Here is a 24,612-nt window from a genome sequence, read left to right on the forward strand (position 1 = left end):
GTGAGGTTGAGACCAGAAGGTCTGGGTGGGGAAAAGAGAAAAGAGCAGTGCTTGTTGCCACATTACCACCACTGAGGTGCCCTTGAGCAAGGCCCTTAACCTCAACCTGCTCAGTGGCCAGCACATCAGACTGGTTGTACTGGGCAGCTTCCAGGTATGAATGTGTCAACTGTGTGATTGTGACAGGTTCGTCGTTGCAAATGAGAAGTTGTTCTCAATCGACATACCTGGATAAAAAAGCTAAAAAAAAATAAAACCGTGACGAGGGAATTCCATCTGATTTTGTCTGAAGTAAATAGCTCAATAAAATGTTTTCTGAAAAACAACGGTTTTTCAAACAGCGGCGATAAGTGTGTCCCTTTGCAGTGATCTAGGCAACATCACGTTAAACAAGGCATGAACGTGTTGAAGCAGCTATTGTCATCTGAATTGGCCATTAAAGAAGAGGTGATGCATTGTGACTCAAAGTACAATAATGCACAGTCGAAGGCGATGATTGCTTTCTTCTTGGGGAAAAAAGAGAATGTGAATGTGAAGATGTACCAGCAAGCTCAATGGAAACTAGTCCATTATTAGAATCACAGCCCATTGACAGCCCAAACTCTATTTGCTCTCTGTTCTCTTTGCAATCAAATATGTGCTCTGTACTGTAGCTATGCTGACAGCTTTTTTCACTCTCCATGTATGAAGTAATTGCATGGTTAAAGCTGTTCATTGAATTCTGTCCCGACTCGTATGATTCAGCTTCTGCAGGAACCTCCAGCCATGTATCTCATCAGTCAGCAATGCCACACAGTTTGGCTTACTGCCAGGCCCTGAGGCCCCCCCCCTCAACTTGACTTCCACACACATCAGTCTGCAATCAGAGCTTGGCCAAGCCGCCCAATGTCTTGAATTACACAGCAATTCACTCTGTTAAGTACCTGCGCCTTAGTCATGCAAATTTCATGATGGGATTTGTGTGGTTTCCATACAGGGCTGGACGGACAGTAGAGTAAAGAAAAGTATAGCCAAAGTTAAACTGGCTGCTTCAGCTCAAGATCCCTGTTTTCCGTTTTAAATTTACACAAAGCTGTGTGTGTGTGTGTCTGTGTGTGTGTGTGTCTGTGTGTGTTGGATGGGGGTGCGTGTTTTCTCAAGCATCCACGGTCCATGGAAGGGGATCTGTTTTGGCTCCTTTCCAGCATTCCTGGGCCGAGGCGTCATGCCCTTCATGCCCCATCCCACTGTGAGCAATGGCGTGGAGAAGCAAAACCGGGCGAGACCGAGGCACGACGGCAATGCAAAGAGACAAGGGACTGAGCGTCCCGATCTTACCAGTGCAGCTGTTGTGGATTTGGAAATTGGAGTTTTCTCCCCTTCAGTGCTGTTAGAGCGGGATTAAGCCAGGACAGCATATACTGTGGGGAAGCTTTGGTCTGAAAAACTTTGTCATGGGCAAAGGAGAGGATACAGGAAGTGAATGATGGTGAAGAGATGGATCTGAGCAGATATGAAGGAACATCTTTTGGCTTCAAACCATAGACTGTATAATAGAAGTGGACGTAGCCTCCGTGTCTGAAAACTGAAGCAAATGCGAAGGTGCCCTAAACCTGTATTCTTTCTAATGGCCAACAGGGGGCGAGTACACTGGTTGTAAAAAGAAGTCTGATTGTATAGAAGTCTATGGGAAAATGAGCCTACTTCTCAGTCGGTAAACATTTTCATAATGAGTTGATTGTCTCAATCGCTAGTTTCTGGTCTTCTTCAATAGAGCCTGATGATCGTTTTGTAAATTATGAAAATGGTAGTTATTATGGTATTTAAGTAAAATAGTCAATAAAGTAGAGGATGCCTTAGGGCGTGACTACCTTGTGATTGACAAGTCGCTACCACGGCGACCTGTCAATCCGGATAGAGGCTTAGGAATGCGTGTCCATGACACTGTGCACATTTAAGTAGCCGTGAACTTGTTTTAGAAACCGATGGGTGGCGTCACGGTGGCCTCATCCACTTCTTTCATACAATATGGCTTAAACATCCTATGGAGGAAAAGAGAGAAGGGAGGGAGATAATGGGAAGGAGGGGGAAGGTATACAGAGTCATTTTTACAGATGATGGTCTTCTGGTTTACCCTTAGGGCAGTGTTAACACAGCGGAGTCAGCAGTATGGCAGCTGCGGTACACAGTAGATTTCTTGCGCCTACCTTCACACACACACACACACACACACACACACACACACACACACACACATCCGCACATGCAGGGCTGTGAGGCAACGGTTGGAACCTCGAGGCTTAGCCAAGGAACAATCAATAGCCTGTAATCTCCGTAAGAAGTGATACCTTCGTTTTCCCGAATGTGCTGTCATTTCAATTTCGCCGTCACTTACCCAAACTGCACAGGGAAAAGAGATTTAAGCATTGTAGTCTCCCAATTTATGCAAGAAAAGCAGATTGAGGAATGGATGACACGCTTTTTTGCAGCATGTTGATAATCCTTGCAGGGTGATAAACCTAGGATGGCTTGATTCATGATTCAGTAAAGCTCACAAAAAAAAGCCAAATCAGCCTGCTTCACACTAATTTCATTAAAGGCTTCGTAACTGGAGTTGTGGCATCCCTGCCTAAAAAATAAATAAATAAATGACTGAAACAAATCTAATGAGCAGCATAGCCTGCAATGCTATTGTCAGCCAATTGTACCTTTTTTTTAATAAATAATAAAAACTTTTAATAGATACTGTTTATACTAATATTTTCATTTTGAACGCTATCAATATCCAGAGCCATGGTTTACAATAAGTTTTACCCTCAAGGCTTGTCCGGCGGCAGCGCTGCATTTCCTGAACACTTGTCTTCCTCAGAGGAAAGCCAGTCGTTCTCAGCTGACTTCCCGATGTGTGCCAGCGCTGGCCGACACCGCCTCATTCACAGCTGTGTGAGGTCTGTGTACGCCACAGCTGCAGAGCTCTGCTCTCTCATGAGACAAATGATACGCCATTACTGCACACAGCACAACAGCAGCTTTTCAACGCCTCTCCCCTTGCTTCCTTATTAAAACAAGGTTATCTGTTTTCACGGCCGTCAATGCAAAGCCACATAGTGTACTTCCAGTCTGTTAAAAACCCCCCAAAAAATATGACACCTTGAGAGCCTGAAGTGTTCCTCTAAGTGTTAAATTCAATTTTGTACATTCTCGATTCGTCTCGAGAACAAAGGACTGTGTGTGCTGGAATGCCATGGCCATCTTACTTCTCTTGTCGGATCTTGAGGAATTGTGTTTTTTGCAAACACCCATGAAGCTGCGAGAAGACTCCATGTGTCCACAGTGTAAAACAGAATGCCATGTATGTCTCTCAAGATAACTAGCTATCATCATGGTTGCTGCAGGATGTTACGGAGGCACACACTCACTCATACACACATGCTCCAAACGCTGTATACACACACAAACAGGGTAAAGGGCCACAGATGGTAAATATAGCTCATAGGGAGTGAGTGATCACATCTCAAGCCAAATTACAGTCTGTTTATAGCTATAGGAACATTACTGACTCCGCTGTATGATGCCTGATGACCAGAAACCAACATCCATCTCCGGAGCGTGACTTACTGTGGAAATGTTGTGCGAGCGTTGTGCTAAATGAATGCTGACAGCCATCTTTTTTTTTCTTTTCATGGCCACTGTTAAGAGTCGGCTGTCCGCAGTCCCAAAGGGAACAGGAAGGAGCCAAGCTCGTAGTGATGAGGAATAATGATGTAACCTAATTATATTTGTCTTGTTACACAGTGCGCCAATGGAGCCCTAATTAATTGTGCCCGCTAATAGGAGGAACGAACAGTCTTGTTTTTCCCTGCTGTGTCACTCTTTGGTTGTGTTCGTTCCGTGCTGCGGTTGACGCGTTGGCTCGCTCGATTGATCGCTCGGTTTCTTCCTCTCTTCCTCTTGTTATCTTTGTTTCCCTATCATCTATCAGTCCTCACCTCCTTCCACACTCGCACACAAACAGTGTGCTCATTCTCCTCTCACTACTTACCGTCTTTCAGTTCCTCTCTACTGTTGAGCCTGCCCACACAGCCACTCAGTGCTTTTCACTCTCCATCTGACCTTAGGTCTTTTCGATGTTTTATCTTTTGATAGAAATTGAAAACCCTGAAGCCAATTGATTCAGTCTTGTCGCCGCCTTCATACAATAAACGTGTTTGTAATGAAAAGAGGTTGTGAAAAGATTGGGGGAAATCAAAAAGTAAGACAATTCTGACAAGCATAGTAAGGCAATGGTAGGATACAGTGTATGAACTAATTGCTCCTATCAATCAAGCTCAGAACCCTCAGACATTGTGCTTGAATGGACATTGTCTTTGCAATGTACTCCACCCCAAAACCTCGTGCATACGCATGAACACTTCAGCTCTTCTCAAATCTCAGAAAGATAAACCTTCAAAAGATTGTGCTGGGAATTGAAGACCTATACAACTACCACCACTATCCTTGTAGAAAACATGACCTTGCCATACAGAAATAGCCCCTTTGGCATTGCCCTTCTGTGAGCTTATCTAAGAGCTCCTGCAACAGATACTGTAGAGGGAATCTTTAACCACCATTCCTCACAATAAAATGGAAATGAAAGCTGTGAAGCTGTGCCCTCGTAAGTCTTCCTGTGGGGAGAAAAGTGACCCCTCTTGTACGAGATAGAGGCGCTAAATCAGCCTGCAGACACCTTCTGCTCCTGATGCTCCTGGAGAACCATCATTCATGCTGGAGAGCAAGCCCAGCGCTTTGATATTCTCTGTAGCTTTCCCTTGGCTTTGCGGCTCTTCGTGTCTGTGTGTTTTTTGTACCCCAGCGTGTATTTGATCTCAGTATTGTGTTCGACAAAGACGGCATCGAAAGATAAAGAAATAGAATTGCATATGTGCCCTGCTACATAGGTGCGAAACGGATAGGCGCATTTGCTTTCAAGACCCGCCCTTTCACCTCGACACGTTGCCCCCGTGCTCGTGTGTTTTTTGTTTTGTTTTTTCCTGGGAAATTATAATTGATGGGAGTGGGGGTAATGGAGGCAGGCAATATCAGCTGGTAGGGGAATGCTCACCAGTTGACTGATGAAATAAATTAAGCTGTAAATAAATAAAAACCAAATGAACATAACAATATTTCCAGTGATAAGACCAGAAACTGACCGACTCACTGTTTGCTTTTACAGACTTTTGACCTTCCCAGTTTAAGGTGCAGACAATCGCTCCTCCCACTTCTCTTCGTCCCTAAAAAAGGTAAGATTTCTGCTTTCACCTGCCATCTGCTATGACAATCTGTTAACATTGCAGCAAAATTAAACTAATTAACAGGATCCAACAGGATTCGATAGCCTTCCTACTCAAACAACTCATGTGTATTGCTCTTGTTTATTCCGACAAGGCCCCTCGGATGGAAAAGCGCTTCAGCACACATTCAAACATTTCTTTAAAATCGGCACACTGTTGCACCTGGGATGGCCCTGCACGCAGAGTTTACCAAAAATACAGATGTCGCACGGCGGGCAATCTTTGTCCAGATTACAGTAGACCCTCATAGACGTGAGGGTGAATCCCCCTCCCTCCAAAGTGTACGTGCCCTGTTGCATGCTACCTGCTCTTTAAAGAGAGGCAAAGCTTAAAGGGGCTAACTAAAATTAGCCAGGCAACCGATAACCTGTGCCTTGAGATCAAAGCAGGGCTGAACTGTCAGGCTCTCGGACGGCGCCTGCGGTGGGAGAGCCGGTGAAAGGAGGAATGTAGAGCGAGAGAGACACAGAGATGGGCAGAGGGTGAGAGAGGCTGCAATGCCACTCACGCAAGGGGATGAGTGTTCAAGAGGCCCCGTATCGAGGTGTAAAGTCCCACGGCAGGAGGTTATTCACAGGGGGTTTGGATTGAAGGGGTCAAGGTTTTGTGGGTTGCACATCATGAGAGCATAATGTGAAACGGACAAAACCTTGAAGTCTTCCCGGAAGGCTTTACAGTATGCATGTGTTTGAGAGACCGGTATTTTCCAGTATAATGCTTCTCCCTCAAACCATGTTTCACTGTTTCTGGAGGAGTTTCTATTACCAGAGAGATCAGTATGTAGTTATAAAACTAAATTTAGTCCACCTCAAGTACCTCCTCTTCATAAGTAACAGGACCTTGTTGGATCTTCCTGACCAATGACAGTTTGTTCCTACTTGTGGAAGAAGTACTCCGATTCTTTACTTAGTTTCCACTTTTTTTTTTTTTTTTTTTTTTGTATTTATCAGAAGTATTCCCACAGCCCTTATAAGATAAACTCATGTTTCAAATGTTACCATTTGAAGTGATTTGAAACCAGATATTATTTAACACTATTACCTAGGGCTGCACTAACTAATCAGTGTAATCAATTATATAAATAGATGCCAAGAAATTTCATTATCCATTAGTGAATTCTTTATTTAGAAACTTTAGCAATATCTGATCAAATAGTTAGATGTTTTACTGACATGTAAACAGTTAAATAAAATATATAGAGAAAAATTCAATCCTTTTTATTCGATTAATAATTGATTGATCGTCAGATACATTTTTACATACAATTGAACTGTCAATGTTTAAGCTAATCTTTAAAAACAGATACGTATCTGCATATGAATGCAGGATCTGCAGGCAACGGGACCAGATTTTTGTAAGTAGGGTTGGTATTCCATTTGGTTGCAGTTGCTGCTCTTTGTATTCCTTTAAAGATGAATTATATAAATGTGGCTAACAGCTGATTTCCCTACACAACCTCTCTTCAAAACAAGCATCCATTTTGTTTTCTTCTACTTCTTCTTCTTCTTGGCAAACCAGCTAGAGGTGCATACAGTGCTGCTCATGAGTATAGGAACCCCTGCTAAAGTTGACTAAAAAGAGGAATAAAAAAATCATCTTTTGGAAATGTATCTTAATGCCTTAATTGAAAAAATGAGGAAAAATCCAACCTTTTGAGAACACCAATTTTCTTTGTGAATGAATAATGTATCGTAAATAAATAAATGTTCTTCCTTAAAATACAGGAGGTATAGGTATAGACACCCCTATGTTAAATTCCCATAGAGGCAGGCAGATTTGTATCTTTAAAGGCCAGTTATTTCATGGATCCAGGATACTATGCATCCTGATAAAGTTCCCTTGGCCTTTTGGAATTAAAATAGCCCCACATCATCACATACCCCTCACCATACCTAGAAATTGGCATGGGGTACTTTCCATAAAGTCATCTCTCAATGCAAATCAAACTATTTGGCTAACTGACATAAAACCATGCCAATCTGTTGGTATGGTGGTCATTAAGATCAATTTCCAAAAGATGATTTTTTATTCCTTTTTAGTCAACTTTAGCATGGGTTCCTATACTCATGAGCAGCACTATACCGGTGCATAAGCTACCAAGTGGACCGGAGTGTGGAACAGCTGGAGCATGCGCAGTAGGCAAGCTTGCTATGCGTACAGTCGGCGCTGCCACTTTATTTGGGCTGCACAGACGTCAGCCCGCACTCTCGCAGACATGGGCAGATGACGTAATTTACGTCACGCGGACCGAACCAGACCCTTGCAGAAAGTAAGACACCCTGAAAAGTATAAATCTTGCTTTATCCTAGAGCTTTATACTGCATAAATTTGCCTGGTCATAGCTTAATCCTGACAGAATACCACGTCTGAATTTCAGCTTAAAAGAAAATTGGCTGTTCATACACTGTCATGCCTCATACCGAGCCACCAACACTACTCCGTTGATGCTTGTGCACAGGACAGGGGAAAGGCCATAGATGTATAAAGCGAAAAGCAATGGGAGCGAGAGGGCCGTTTAAACTCCTTTGCTCGTCCCAACTGATCAATGCATGGTTTTAAGTACCCTTAATTTCAGTAAATCCTTTGTCATGATAAAGTGAATTTCTCCTTGAAGGATCAACATCCTGTTAATCGTGCCATCTTGTTATTGATTTCCTGCTTTAATTAAGCATTGGCAGCAGATTACGGACATCCTTTGGTCTCAGATCAAACATTTGTAATTAGGCTAAATGAGTCTACTAAATTGCTAAAATATGGGAATGTGATAATGCCAATTCCATTTTATTCTAAGCTTTAACTAAGATTTCTATTGTGAATAAAGGATTAACTAATAATTATTTTTATGATCATTTGTACTTAATTGAAGCGGCTCTTCCAGCCTGTGTTTGCATATCAAATCGTATACATCATTTACATAGCAACACAAGATAATGCAAAAACAGATGATAGCCTCAGTGTCCTCTGTGTTTTGCAGTGTTGTCTGCGGGGAAACTATTGTTTGTGTGTTGTCCCTTGCTGATCCAGCATCCTACTGTGGCTTTTTTTCAAACCTCTCTTGTCAGTGATTGAATCTATAACTACATCTCTGGAACCAGCTGTATTCTGCTTGTCTGTTTTTCTCACCATGGAAGGTTTTAGAGAGTTTCTGTGTAGCAGAAAAAGACTGAGAGAGAAAGAGAGGGACAGTGAGGCCTTTGAGGTTATTTGGAAACAGGGTTGTTCAGCAGGGTAGATGTTGCTTTACATCCAAAAACATTGCATACAGTCATGCCAGTTGATGCGATTGAAGTGCAGCCTTTCAGGTTTTAATTCAAGGGGTTGAACAAAAATATCCTATGAAAACGTGTAGGAATTGCATCCATCTTCATAGAAAGTCTCCTCATTGCAAGGGCTCAAAAGTAATTGGAAAAATTAATATTACCATAAATAAACAAATGTAATCCTTTGTTGAGAATCCTTTGCAGCCAATGACTGCCTGAAGTCTGGAACCCATGGACATCACCAAACGCTGGGTTTCCTCCTTTGTCATGCTTTGCCAGGCCTTTAATGCAGCTGTCTTCAGTTGTTGCTTGTTTTTTTTCTTTCTGCCTTAAGCAAATGAAATGCGTGCTCGATTGGGTTGAGATCTGGTGATTGACTGAATTTTCCACTTCTTTTCCTTATAAAACTCCTGGGTAGTTTTATGAATCACAATTTTTTTTTAGCTTAGAATTGTTATCACGATTCTCTGCCACGATTTTTTTTTCCACACATGAACCATGACAAAATAAAACAAATTGGCAGTACCAAACATAGATTTTTTTTTTTTGGCACCTATAGCACATTGTGCATCACCACAGGCCTGTAAACATAGAGGCTTCAATGAATACAGAAAATAAAGTACACACTGGCCATTTAAGTACAGTAGGCTACCAAAAATAGTGACATATAACACATTGAACTAAATATGGCCCTGATACAGGCTGCTTGAACATGTCTTTACATAATTAAAACATGTCAATCCACATGCTACAGCTTCAGTCTCTAGAGAAATGGAGTTTGTCAATTGCCAATTTAAGTACAGTATCAAAAACAGAACATAGCATACCTTGCAAATCCCATCAGACTGATCCCTCGTCGTCTTGCTTGAATCAAAAATACTTCCACACCACCGAATGCGAGCCTTTTTTCAGAATGAGTTAGGTTTGAGACTGAGTGGTTGGCTGATTCTCGTCACTAGTACCTGTGTTTTCATCAATATCCATTTGGTTTATTTCCGAACTACTGCGCTCGCTCGACTAGTGAAACACGTGACTAAAAGGCGCTTTGTCATTGGCTGAGGGTGAAGCCCTGAACTTTGTGAAAGCTGTCCTACCAAAATAAAGGCCGAAAATGTTTTTTAAATCAAAGTCCTTTAAAAATTTTATCGTGAACAGGTTGAATCGAGATCGCGATTTTATAACAATTTATCATGCAGGCCTTCTCCTGGGTTGCTTTTGCAGTGTGTTTTGAGTCAATTGTCCAATTACCAATTATTCTCTTATTAAAGAGCTGTAATTCCTAGCCCTTCCTTCAATTTGGATGGGAATACCCTCCCATTAAAGCTGAGAGTCTGCACTTTAAGCCCATATTGATTATATAACTGTATCTTGAATATGTTTTGGTAAACAACTAAAATAACATAACGTGTCTCACTGTCCAAATATTTCTGGGCCTGACTGTGTATGTTCTTCACTGTATATGTTTCAGCCCTTCAACCAGTATATCATTCAGTTATATTGACAGAGAAGGACATGCACAAGTACGTCTCACAAGCCTTCAGCCTGGGGGTAACAGCCCCTTTGGGCCTCTCTGACCACTGGTGGCCTTGCAACACAGTACATGGAGGTGTTGGATGTGTTTGTGTGTGGGGAGTGTTGATTGATATCCCTCCTGTTGTGCTCGCTGAAAGATACTGACTTATGCTTTTCTGCCAGTGAACCATTTACATATTTATTTCCACGGCCAAACAGCACCTTGAGCACTGACGGCCACCGGAGACCTTATATGCCTGTCTTTAATTGGCTATTGATTGACTCTGCTATGGCGGTGGGAGACAATAAATTACCGTCTGCTTGAAGGAGGGAGGTGGCAGACAAGTTGAGCGTGGGGTGTAATTCTGAGTGTCAAATCTGTGTTTGCATTATTTAAACATTGCTCATTTTTATTTATGTAGCAAAGATCAGACAGTGACACACAACAACACGCAACACACAACAGAACGATGGCAATACAGGCTCCCTACACAATTTATTTGCATAGGTTCGGTTTGGAAATATGGTGTGATGCAGAACGAGGCAATGTATGTTTGGAATAGATGTGCAATTCAGTTTGAGTCTTCGAGAGCCTCCATTTGACATGAAATTGGTTCCTCCACAATGGTCTTCATTGTCAAAATAAATAATGTAACATTATGTATGTATGTGCAACTGTTTGCATGTGTGCTTGTAGGGCTGTATGTATATGTAACCGTGCAATACAATGACTTGCTCTTCTAAATAAATATAAATGGAAAAAACCTTTTCTAAAGGTTGCACCTAATGTTTTCAACATTTGCATATCATTGCAGTTGTCTAATAAAGCACACAAGAATGATGTTTTGGAGGCAGAGAGATTTCCAATTTCTCCAGCTAGGAAGGTAATTACTCTGCCTATTTGTGCCTGAGTGGAGTCTGATGTTAAGGAGCTTATCAGAGCCGTATTGCACAAAAGAAGTTCAGTCAGTATTGATCTTAAATCCCCAAATCGTATTCTCTAAAAATGAAAAAGTTGAACTCATACTAAAGTAGTTATCAATGAACATACTGTATGTGGTGTGATTTCAAGCTTTTTTTGACAAAAATAAAATTACCCAATGTTATATACAATTATACTATTGTAAATTAGTGTTTCTAATTAGATTCCACTTTTAATCTTTCTTGAGATGTTACTTTTTGGAAAAGAGAAGTTGAATAAATATTCAAATTCAAGATAAAATAACTTCACTCTCAGTTGAAATCAACTCGTAATGTCTTTCAGCAAGTGCTTTCTATTGTAATTTTCTCTATACTCATGGACTGGTGTGCTTTATTCTGCCTCAATACATTGATTGGAATTCCTGGAAAAGTAAAGCTGCATTTAAAGGGGAACTATTTTTTTCTTAGCTTCATTTACCTTGAACAGCTTCGGAGTCATTGGAATGGTTATATGACTTTTTTCGGGTTGAATGGTGGTCTATACTAAAAAAATTGATTTATGCATTAACATAAGTTTTAATTCATTATTCTCAGACGTGTGTGTGCATGTGTGTGTGTGTGTGTGTGTGTGTGTGTGTGTAGGCCGAGGTGCAGCGTTGTCCCACTGAAATCGATAGACAGACGGAAAAACATGTCACAGCCTGCCTCACTTCAACCCTGAGCTATTATCTACCGTTAACAGCACTGAAACTGAAAGTTTGTCCATGTGAGGGTTAGGGTTAAAAGTCATCTGGAATAATTTCAAAATATGCGAAGATGACGTCCAAAAAGTCGAGTGCCAGATATGCCAATGGAAACTGCTGTATCACAAATCTACAACAAGTTTTATATTTATTTATATATATATATATATATATATATATATACACTCACCTAAAGGATTATTAGGAACACCATACTAATACCTTGTTTGACCCTATCCTATCAATATGGGCCAACATTTCTAAAGAATGCTTCTAGCACCTTGTTGAGTCAATGACACAAAGAATTAAGGCAGTTCTGAAGGCGAAAGGGATCCCCCACACCATTACAGCACCACCACCAGCCTGCCCAGTGGTAACAAGGCATGACGGATCCATGTTCTCATTCTGTTAACGCCAAATTCTGACTACCATCGGAATGTCTCAACAGAAATCGAGACTCATCAGACCAGGCAACATTTTTCCAGTCTTCAACTGTCCAATTTTGGTGTGCTCGTGCAAATTGTAGACTCATTTCCCTATTTTTAGTGGAGATGAGTGATACCCGGTGGGGTCTTCTGGCCCATCAGCCTCAAGGTTGTGCGTGTTGTGGCTTCACAAATGCTTTGCTGCATACCTCTTTTGTAACAAGTGGTTATATGAGTCAAAGTTGATCTTTTATCAGTTTGAATCAGTCGGCCCATTCTCCTCTGACCTCTAGCATCAACAAGGCATTTTCACCCCCCAGGACTGCAGCATACTGGATCTTTTTCATTTTTCAGACCATTCTTTGTAAACCCCTAGAAATGGTTGTGTGTGAAAATCCCAGTAACTGAGCAGATTGTGAAATACTCAGACCAGCTCGTCTGACACCAACAACCATGCCACGCGCCAAGTTGCTTAGATCACCTTTCTTTCCCATTCCCAATTTATTTGATGTGATTATCTAACTGACTCTGTTTTCTGTAAATGTCTCTACCATCTGTCAGGAGCAGCAGAGTGCACAGCTGCTGGCAAACCTGCCTGACAGACAGCAGTTAACTAAACTTAAGTTAAAGTTAAACAAACTAAATCCTCACTCACCTGCCAGCAAAAGTCTGTTATTGATGGACCACATCCCCCGCCTCCAGTCTCCTGTCTCCTGTCTCCCATCTATCCCCCCGCCCTAACCCCTGAGCACATCGAAGTTTCGAATGTATGCACAGAATTGCCGAAGCCCAAAAACCTGATATCCAGCGCAGCCCGAAATTCTACTTTGTTAATTTGGGATACAGAATACTGTGTGATTAAAATGTTTTACATATAGTATGTTTTTTGATTCCTCACTGAAACATTGCACTGCACATTCTCAGCTAATGGAGCCTCACAAAAACCACAATTAGCACCAGAGCACAATGTGGCGTCACTCACAAATGACCACACAAACATTCAACAAACAAAGGTTAAATGGACACACACACACACACACACCTCACAGACACTTCAACCTCTTGATTATTTCTTCAACCGGTTGCTTTTTGGTCCAGTCAGTCAGTCAGTCAGCCAGTCCGTCCATCCAAACTGCTTAATTTAACCAGCCTGTGGAGCCTCTGTGAGCGGAATTCCTCGGCTCTGTCATCCTCCAACCACGCTGCTCTTCTAGGCTGGGAACCATCCCGGGAATGTCCCCCCCTGCTGTGCTGCACACATCCAGGTCCTGTTCCGGTAAATGCCAGCCGGTTCAGATGAACTTTGATGCTAGCCCTACACGTGAACGTGTGTGTGTGTTGTGTGTGTGTGTGTGTGTGTGTGTGTGTAAGCAAGCATGTTTGTGTGAATGCTGACAGGCAGCCAGCTCGGGTATTGATCTGTAGTCATTCCGACTGGAGCCCAAAGGGCAGCCTGTATCATCTGTCAGTCTACTGAGAAGAGCATTACGGCCGCACTGATCTTAGATCACAAATCCCACTCAGAAAAGTAGAGCGGAGGGGGTGAGGGAGTCATGGAGGTGGAAAGCAAGAAAGATGGTGAAAGCATGAAATAAGAGTTGGGGGGGTGGGAGGGGGGGTGTGTGTGCATGTACGTCTGTGTGAACATTAGTGTGGCAGCGCTCTGTCTCTTGTAAAGCTGCCCTCCATTCGCTCCTCCACCGTCTTTGTTGATTGAGACAATCAGATGGTCTCTTAGAACCCGTGGGTGAACACAACACTGCGCTGACCTTTTTACCTCCATGACCACCCACGTGCTTTACCCCCCCCCCCCCCCCCCTCCACACTCCTCTGTGTCTCTGTCTCTTGCAGCGGCTCTCTCAACACATCAGTGAAAACACAATTACACCCCACTCAGACAGCTTACAACACTGATACACATCAACTAAATTACACGCACATAAATGGCAGCATATATATATATATATATATATATATATATATATATATATATATATACATACACACACACATGGGCATAGCCCCAGGGCCAAATAACCCCTCATCATGTGTGGAACATATCGCAGCTCTGCTCATAATGACTTTAAAATGACTTCAAAGGTTACATTATCTCTTGCTAAGATAAGGATGAGAATTGAGCAGATTTCAATGCTTTTTTTTTTTTTCTCTTTGTAAGACGTTAAGTCACTCTGCTTCTTTTATCTTTGTCTATGTTCTGTTTTTCCAGTCTCCCTCACCGTTCTTGTCTTCATTAACTGGCCTCGGGTATAAAAATCTATCATTGTAATCAGAACTCCGATGAGGTTTGACTTTAAATTGTCTGGAAGACAAAAAAGCCCTGTGTTGTTTTGTAAGAGATAGACTGATTGTATTGATGAAATCCAAGGTCCCCACAACTAGTCTTGCATGACTCCGCCGTGCTCCTTCACAGTGATTATTCCATTACCCTAAATCTTCAAAATCTGTTCCCACCACACATTTACCACGCTAATGGGTCTCTGCGTGGCTTCCGTTCAAACGTTTCGTGACACCAACCTCGGAGTGTGGGAGCCGCTGAGACTCGCAAAGTGGGAGTGCAGATAATGGGTAGAAGGAGGCCCAATTGTTTTTGTCTGTTACCTTTTTATCCCCCGCTAATTGATGAATGACCTGTTTTTTGCTCTGACACATGTGCCTTTTTCCATTGGAAAACCTGAAATAGATTTGATTGGAAGTCAAAAGGGCCACAAAAAAATCACTTACACAACAGCTAAAAGTTGTATTTCAGGTTTAAGCACAAACATGTTACCATCTAGAAATCTTTAGTTTCATTTAATTGGTCGCCATGACGTACAATGTATTCCCCATTCATAAAGTCTATTGTCTGTTCCGAGACAAAACTCACTAGCTGAAGTCCTATCAATACCTCTGAATTATTAGAAGCCTAGTATGTACCACTGTGGATCATTTCTGCAAAGAATGACTCATGTTGCCTAGCATCCTGTACCAAATGCTGGGGTATCAATCATTTGGAAGGTGGGATTTTTTTTTTTTTTTTTAAATAATGGATTTAGGATGAACTCTCAATAAGGTTCAATTTAGCTTCAGCTAGGTTTGGAAAATGTGTGTTTCTTATGAGTCATTGCATTCTTTTTCTCATGTAAAAGATTTATGGAGTACATAGCCAGTAATAGATTTGGCAGTATACTGTAACTCAATCCACTCCCGCTGTATATGTCCCCCTCTTAATAACACTACACGCGATTACGACTGTATATATTTGCATGCTGGTCGTATTTTTACGCGTATATACTTTCACCTATACGTCAATTTACAAGTCATACATGTTTTAGCTAATCATCTATCAATTAGCTGGAATAAAACAATGCATTGTATATGTCTGCTAATAACATTAGTTAGTCTGTGGTTTTGTGAAGCAAACCCTGATAAGAAAAGGTTTCTGCCTTTTGAGTCAGATAACACATTTTACACACAGGGTTACCAAATCAAAACCATCTCTTGCAGGTATCGACCGTAAACAAGGCTGAGATAAACAAGGGCATTTTTGTAAGAGCTTCAGTAACTGCTAAGGGATCAACAAAGATGGCAAACCTAATCTTGTTTGTTACAGAAATGCATAAATATTGAGCACAATATAGCTTATAACATGACTTTGAAACCTTACTTTGTGGAACCCTACATATGCTTTGATATAGTACTATGTAGAATAAAATATTACTGCTCACAGGCCTTGGGTGGGTGAGAGGCGAGACTACCACTATTCAACTCGAAAAAAGTCATATAACCACTGCAATGACTCCGAAGCTGTTCAGTTAAGGTAAATTAAGCTAAAAAAAAACCTGCATAGTTCCCCTTTGAAATGCAGCTTTACTTTTCCAGGAATTCCACAATCAATCAGTAATGTCTTGATGCAGAATAAAGCACACCAGTCCATGAGTATAGAGAAAATTACAATAGAAAGCACTTGCTGAAAGACAGTTATTTTATCTTCAATTTCAATATTTATTCAACTTCTCTTTTCCAAAAAGTAACATCTCAAGAAAGATTAAAAGTGGAATCTAATTAGAAACACTATGTCTAACATCATCCTGTGATCCTCCGAATGAAAGTCTGTACTCTTTCTCTGTGGGGCTGCAACCTGTCGGCAACACCAGCTAACACCCCCTCTAGATTCTCAGTGGAGATAATCTCGTTTTCACACTATAATGATGAAGTATGTGGTTATGTAGCAAAGTGCAGTAGTTAGTGTGTGTGTGAAGAGCGAGGGAAGGGTGGTGGGGGGGGGTCCTTTATTCTGCATGGTGTCTAAACAAATCTCTGTGTCGCCATGGTCAGGTGATTGGGCAGCCGCCATGGAGTCAGTGTGTGTGGTTTGTGTGTGTAGCAGAGTGGTGTTTAATGTGCAGGGCTAGAAGGGTGAGTAAGGATTAATGTGGGATTTTCAGTGTATTTTTGCTGTAGACGTGCCCTCTGTAAAGCCCTAAGAGTGTGTGTGTGTGTGTGTGTGTGTGTGTGTGTGTGTGTGTGTGTGTGTGTTTGCGTGCAGCAACTTCAAATCTTCTCATCTTTCATCTGTTTAGCTTAATACATGCTTCCCTCTGCAATGATCTGATTCATGACTGTTTACAGTAATTTGTGTAGCTGTGTGCACGTCTGCTTAAAAAGCTTTACTCCATGTCCCTTTTACCGTCACTACGATTGTACACTCGCCTCCACGCGGATAGTCCGACATTGGAGACAATATTCATATTTTTATCTTATTGCTGCCACAAGCTTTTCTGAATTATCCGTATATATATCTAAATGTAATATTCTATGATGAATAATAACCAATCTAATCTCTTAGATTCTTTTCATGAAATGTCATGCTGGAGAGAATATTGAGACTGTATTGATTTGAGATGCTGAAATTATGTTAAACAAAGGATTATGTAGTGATATAGGTCTGTGGCAGCTTTAATCTCTAATTGGGTTGTGTGTGTGTGTGTGTGTGTGTGTGTGTTTTTTGGGGGTGGCTGGTATATTTGAAGCGATCACACTCGGAGGTCTGCGTACAGACCTTGTAGACAGACAGATGGGACGTTTTAAGTGATGCTGTTGGATATTGCCACTAATGCCATGGATCAAAGGAGATCAGAAGCAACCTTTCACCTCACAGGCAAAGTCAACAAACAGACAAAAGGAGGCTGACCTGATTGCTGTATGTGTTAGGTCACCATGTCTTTTTTTATTTACAATCCAATACTGAAAACTCTGCATACCTTGACTGACATTATGGGCTGAGGGGAAGTTAAAATATATGGTTATGGTTAGAGATGCACTGATGGACCGGCCATGACCGGTGACTGGCAGGTCAGTCGGACATATGTCGATTTCATGCCGGTCAACGCTACATTTAACTGACAACACAAGTTATACGAGTTACAGTTCTCAAGGACGCACGCACACACGGACGCGACAGCACACTCTCTTTTTCCTTTCGCTCAACTTTTCCGCTGTGTGAAGTGCGTGTCCGCGCTATTCTCGCACATGTAGGGAACCTCGTGAATTAACCTGCAACAAGTCAGCTGTTTGGAAATTCTTCAGCGTGTGTGCAGAAGATAACGAGCTCGCAATATGCAACAACTGCAAGGGAAAAGTAGGGCGTGGAGGGACGACGGCAAAAACCAAAATCATATTTTTTTTGTTGGATATTGGATGTGAAAAGAAGGAAATGGTTCTAACATTGCACTTTAGATGCGTGTGAATTTCCCACACCAGGAGTCAGTTTATATAGTTCTATTTTATAGTGATCCATTATCTGTTCAAAAAATGTTCTATGTTCTGTGCTAAATGTTCTATTAAAGAAAAGATAGAAAATAAATATTTGTGTGTGCTGTAAAGTGGTTAGAAAAAATAAAATCGAAATCGTCTAAAATCGGTATCGGCTGGCCTAACTCAATGAAAATCGGAATCGGCCTAGAAATTTGTAATCGGTGCATCTCTAGTTAAGGTGTGTTCAGACAGAATGCAAGAATAGTCCGCTTGATTGCATACAAAGTCAATGGTTTTTAGCTTGCTTACAGCTAATGTCTATACAGTTGGTACATTGGCTGTTTGGTGTTTGGGGCGAATCAACATGGACTGCACAAATGGTCCATGTGTACAAGTGTGAACACACTGGGTTAGCCACAACACACTTGGTTTGGAAAAGATTGCAGTTAGGAATAAAAATGTAAATTGCAAGCCCGTGACAAGACTTCAACTCCGGTCTCCTGCATCATTGGCGTGTTCCAGGCAAACCAAATCGCTCAAAAGATGTTTGACACACTCGTAATCTCTGTGGGCTTTTCAAAAATCCCAGAAGATGTGGACAAAGCCAGCTTGCTCGATTTGGGAACGCTACGCTACACTTACCCAGAGGAGGTCAGTTAAGATTGGATACATTCGCATACACACTGGCCCAGACCACCTCTGAATGTGGTCTGAACAATTAGATCTCAGTGCCTCCTTAATGCATCTTGGGTGCATTCACATCTGTACTCAGAGCTGTCAAGTTGTGATAGGATTACCCAAGTTAATGCCAGGTGTGAACCGGGGCCAGTGAAACTATCTCCCAAACCCCACCCATAGGTGGCCCTTTTAGCACCTCAAGGGGATTTACACAGTTTGTTTATGAATAGGGAGATTATGCTTGGGGGCTAGGGTGGACTGGTGTCTCCGATCGCTCCACATTACCTGCTACATTATGTGCATATGCTTATGTACACATGTATTAATGTTTTGTGTGTCGTGTTATTTCTGTGTCGAGGGAGTGATGGGGGTAAGGTACGGTGGGCTTTTGCTTGTCCCTTTCCAGTCTCCCTTTGTCTGGAGATCATCTACTATCCCAGCCTTAAGAGGATTACCACATGTTATGATAGTAAACTGGCAGCGCAGTTATCACGTCCTCCTAACGGCAAGCCTTCTGCCACATAAACGGACTATAGGCAGCTAGGCATTACCAAGCACATATATCAGAATAAGTGGGTGCTTAGAGTTTGCGGCAGCCTCGCTTTACCTGTGGTGTTTGATTTATGATATTATGTAAACAGATTTCTGTGCTGCACAATCAGTGTCAGTCATGTGTATAGCATTGCTTGTGCATGCATACCTTCTAAAATAGGAGTTTAGTTATTTAGATTTATGATGTGCATCCCCCGCTCCATCTCTGTGGTGCACAACACATCAGGGTTCTTCCATCGCCTCCTGTGCCCAGGCAGAGCATCATGCATACCAACAAATTTGTTTGCGTTCAAGGGAGAGTGCAGGAATAAAAGTAGGATGAGAATTGAAGAGGAGGCAGTAGAGGGACAACCAAGTGGCAAGTTGCAGACTTTTTCTTTCTTTGTTTATTTATTTATTTATTTTTTCGAGCGTACATGCTCCATATTGCCATGAGCCGCCACATTCATTGGAATTGAAACCCCAGCTGGCCTTGCGAAATCCATTGTGATTTTTTTTTTTTTTTTTTTTTTTTGGTTCGTCTCCAACCTTTTTCAAATCATGTATTCCCGTCTTCCAGGTGGACTTATTATTTTCTTCCTTCATATTTCACCACAGTAAAAAAAAAAAAAAAAAGTCCTCTTCCCCTTTGCCCTTCATGAAAGATGTTTGAATGTTGGCTTGTGGCTGAAGAGTGACTAAATGAAAGAAGAAGAAAAAAATAAAACCTTGTATTTCTATAAATTATGGTTTGGATTCTCCTTGGCAACCTTCGAGGCTGATCACCTGGCATACAGCACCCCCTGAAGTGTCTACAGAATTGATCTGGTCCCGCAACCAACAGTATTCATCACAATGTAAAATGCCGCACCTCTGCAATACATCACAATCGGGCCACAGGGCCACCGTAAATCAAAACTACAATGCCCTTGACGTCTGCATTAGGCCCATAAACCACTTCTTTTTTTTTTTCTTTTCAGGCCCAGTGGACCGTGCTAGATCCTTGTTGACCACAGTATCATATGTGTGTGAATGTACCGCACATTTGTGTGTGTGTGTGTGTGTGTGTGTGTGTGTGTGTGTGTGTGTGTGTGTGTGTGTGTGTGTGTGTGTGTGTGTGTGTGTTCTTGTTTAACTATATTAGTGGGGTCCAAAACCCGGGGGTCCACTAGTCCCAACAGCTTTGTGTGGCCAAAATGCTGGACCCCACAACTTTAAAGGGCTGTTTGAGAGGGTTAAGACTTGTTTTTAGGATTAGGGTTAGAATTAGGTTTTGGTTAGGGTGAGGGTAAGGGTTAAGGTTAGGCATTTAGTTGTGATGGTTAAGGTTAGGGTAAGGGGCTAGGGAATGCATTATGTCAATGGCGGGTCCCCACAAAGATAGTACCACAAACCTGTGTGTGTGTGTGGTAGCGTGTGTGTATGTTGAGGCAGTTGTGAGGGGAGTTGTAGGTAGTGTGACAGCAGGCGGAGACTGTCTGTCTACGTCCGTCCCTGGCCTGACTGAACTGTGATTAATGGCCTCTACCTGCTCAATGGCTTTGGTCCAGGCTCGGTGTGGTCTCTGCACTGCACAGCCAGACGTCTTGATGAGAGTCATGTCTCCTCTGTTACATCGTTCTACCAGGCCCTCGTATACGTGCACATATTAACACACAGTGACGGCCACACCTGTGCATGCACTGATTTGTGCTATATTTAAACGGGTCGGGCACATGCACAGACGCGTGCAAAGCGCATTCTGGATGCAGGCTGGGAGAATAGTTTGAGCAGAGGATATGTGCTTTTAGTAAGAGTGAGGAGTGAGTGTTTTTTAACTGTTAGATTGACTTAGCAGCTAGAGATCATTGGTGGCAAGGCTCAGATGTATCCAGCTGGTTTCCTCATATGCACCAGCTCTGTGTCTGCGGCACGTCTGAGAGCCCTTTATTCTCGTCTCTTCTAGTCTCCCGTGCCGTCGAGATATCTAGACTGAAACTGATGTTTTATGAATCGATGTTTTAACACAGCAAGCCCTTCGCCTCCGAAGGAGAATGGAGGCTTTTGTGTGCGGTTTAAAAAGCAATGAGCATCATAAGTTCTTTACAACATAACGATTATTCTAACCCTTTTGTGTTATTTATGCTTGATGGGAGTTTTCTCTCTCTCTCTCTCTCTCTCTCTCTCTCTCTCTCTCTCTCTCTCTCTCTCTCTGTGGGGATCAGGGGCGTAGCACAAAATTCTGGGCCCTGTAGAAAGGCATTTCCTATGGGTCCCTCCCCGCATCCACAGCTCTTCATTCTAGCATCTTTTTTGGGCCCTCCTCACATGAGGGCCGTGGGTACTCAGTCCCCTTACACCCTACACCCCCCCCAAGTCCGATGCCCCTGCTGGGGATTACAGAACAACTTTCACAGTACTCCTGTGGCTCTCGCTAGCCCGCCGAATAGCCCACAGAGGTACAAGCAGCTGAAAGCTTGCAAACAAGCACCCGGTGCAGCAGCTTTGGCAGTGGATTCAATTCATAGCCCTGGGCAAGGAACACAGTAGAGAAAATGTTACATGAAATGATTTTATTTTTCAGTAAGAATAAAGATTGTAAGAATAAATAAAGTTGAATAATGCGTTTGTAAGTGAAACCAAGCAGTGTTGAGGACAACAGACAAGATTAGAGTACAAAGCGATCCAGGGACCTGTAACTAAACTAGCCGTGTGACATGTGGGACTGCAGGGAGAGTGAATCTTTTTTCTTGCTGAAATGCGTGAGCTACACCCATCTTACTGCTGTTAGATATTACAGGGTGTTAAAGCTAAAGTTAAAAGAACAGCTCTGCGTTATTAACAGTGAATAAAACAATGTAATACATTGGTTTTTTTTCTTTTTTATTTGCTTTTAAATTATTTATTTTTTGTTTCAGTCGTTGTCAACCATAGTGAACCTATACCCTCTGGCTCCCGCTACAGTTTTTTGTCCTTTACTCTTCATCCCTTCCTTACGAGCCTAGACACTGGGCCAATATTCCTTTCATCGCCCTGTGACCACTAAGCAGGCTACAGGCGTTACAGGCGCATGAAATAAAATGCTCTAAATTGATTCAGACTGTGCTGTTTAAATGGAGAATGCCGCTAATAGCTTTTCATTAACATGGGTCCATTGCCTGCATACTTGGTTAACAAACAGTAGACCCCCCATTAGACAGAAGGCTGATTCATTAACTTTAAACGGCGGTAGTATTGATACAACTTAACAGGGGTTGGTAGATATGCTTTTAGTAATTCCAAGTTGGAAGTGATTGTGCTGTTTGCTCTAATGTATTTTGATGGCTTTTATCCCCTTTGTGTAGTTTAGAAGTGCAGTAAAATGTGAGGGCAAGTCTTAGTGACTAGAGTAAAAATGTCACAGTTGTGCTGTTGGTAATCAGAAAAAAAGTTAGCAGTGTTTTCCTATGGGATGTAAAATATTAATAAAGCTGACTTATTCAACCCTTGTGTTGTCTTTTTTTTTTACTGCTTTTGATGATTTAAAAAGAAAAAATGTCACTTTTTTCAATGCTTTTTAAAAAAGAATTTATTCATGGTCAATAAACCAAATTTTTTGTTTAATAAAGCAAAAGTTATGAATTATTTTGACTAATATATAAGATCAGAGGATATTGAGTGAATCACAGACTGGTTTATGTCGAAGTTTAATTAGAGTGCTGTTTTAAAACAGTTTACATTTGAATGCTACGAAATGGAAGTATTAATTTTACCTGAAAGGAATGCTGTATGGGTTCCATCCAGCATGCATGCAATTTGGTTGTAAGATTTCTGATATAAAAAAAATCTTTGAAAACGGGTCAAATTTGACCCGAGGACAACACAAGGCTTAATATAGAATGTGTAATAAATTATTGCTTCAATACGAGTATTCCTTCATCCTTTATTTCCCGATCCAAGTACCGGTAGAGTGACTTTACTTATCCATTGATATTTGCCAAATCACTGGTGCGTGCCAATCAAGAACAAATCTGTTAATATGAGTGGTTCTTGCATGAGGCCAAATGTGTCTACTTCTCTGCCATAAGTAGATAATGCCAGAGTATCTGCTACAGCACCTGCTTGTCTGTATACCACACAAACACCAAGCCTTGGTACTCAGCCTGAGCTCTTATGATTCCATACAGTGTTTTCTTCATCTCGACCACCCACCAGCACCACACATCCACTGGACTCGCACACACTCGCACACCCGCCACACACACCTGCTCTCCTCACAGTGCTCTCAGCAGGCCTGCCGCCAGGCTCCTCAGCAGTCAGCCAATCAGTCACCGCTCTGTAGTTTGGATCAGACGATGTTCCTCTCATTGGCTGAATGCGAAGCCGACAGCCAGACTCGCGGCGATGCTTTGGGAGAGCTGTTTTCGATTGTTCTGTTGCAGAATCAGACATCCTGTATTCAGGGCAGAGCTGTTTAATTAGTGTAATGCTTCACCAGGTTAGAGGTTTCATTAGCCAAGTGCACCCTTTCTTCTCTAATCAGATCAGCAGAATCATCTGTATCAGTCTGTGTCATCAGCTACTTTTTTTTTTCACATGAGGGGACCTGCTGTACCAAATATTGGTAGTAAAATTGTTGTCCCGTGACATTTTGTCAGTCTCTCTGTCTCTCAGGCTCCCCTTTTTCCTCTCGCCATAACTCTCTACTTCTCATTCAAACAGTGCATGCCAAATATGTCAAAAACTGCTTTTTGTTGAGCCTCTCTTTTCATTCTGTACGCTATTACTTTTGCCTGTGTAGGTGTTTCCTGTTCTCTGTTTTTTTTTCATTCAGTCTTACCCGATGCTGCAGTTGTGGCGAGGGAGGAATCCGCAATTGGCCCACAGCATTTCTTAGAGGACTATCTCCAAGGAAAATAGTCTATCTTCTAAAATGCTTTATTCTAAAAAAAAAAAAAAAAAAAGACCTCAGGACTGACATAAATGTAGCCTGCAAAATACAGGCCTTGAATTTAGCAAATGGAAATAGCTTTTAACGCTGAATACAGAAGGGAACCATTTTCTGCATCACTCTAGAGTTTGCACATTGCTGTAGGTGCAGGGTGGCTCCTCATAGGTGGACATTGTACTGCAAAAATGAAAGAAATTGCTTAATTTTTTTTGCCAAAAAAAAAATCAAACATCTGAAAGTTTGAAAAGCATCAGCAGCTGAAGCTCACTTTAGCCTCTCTTTATTTCTCTAATGCGGAGCCCATTTGGTATTCTTGAACCTCCGACCTCACTTCCCTTGGTCTGTGCTTTCCTTTCCACATGCCTCCTCCCTCCTCTGCGGACATGGAGGTGAAGCAAATGGATGAGATGTCTTGAAGATAAGTTTGTAATGTTGCTAGCTCTTCATTTTTTTTCCCCAAGCAGGAGCAGTTTTCTGGGACTTTATCACTTGCCTCTCTGTCTTTGTCATCAGTCTCACAGATGACGTGATGCAGTGCAGATTCGTCTGTGTGTTTTTCATCTGTGTTTT

The 24,612-nt window shown here is 41.9% G+C and overlaps 1 protein-coding gene across 4 annotated transcripts in view; it reads left to right on the forward strand.

The window, feature by feature from the left end:
- The window catches only part of tspan9a (tetraspanin 9a), a 173,937-nt gene that overhangs the window by 42,623 nt on the left and 106,702 nt on the right, over positions 1-24,612 (forward strand). For 3 of the 4 annotated variants that reach the window (XM_028584923.1, XM_028584922.1, XM_028584921.1), the window contains exon 3: positions 5,192-5,258. The exons of the other annotated variant lie outside the window; for it this stretch is intronic. The gene's annotated coding sequence lies outside the window, so the exon portion shown is untranslated. The remainder of the gene's footprint in view (positions 1-5,191; positions 5,259-24,612) is intronic. 4 annotated transcript variants of the gene reach the window in all.

Source organism: Perca flavescens, chromosome 8 (genome assembly GCF_004354835.1).
Source record: "Perca flavescens isolate YP-PL-M2 chromosome 8, PFLA_1.0, whole genome shotgun sequence".
Lineage (NCBI taxonomy): Eukaryota > Metazoa > Chordata > Actinopteri > Perciformes > Percidae > Perca > Perca flavescens.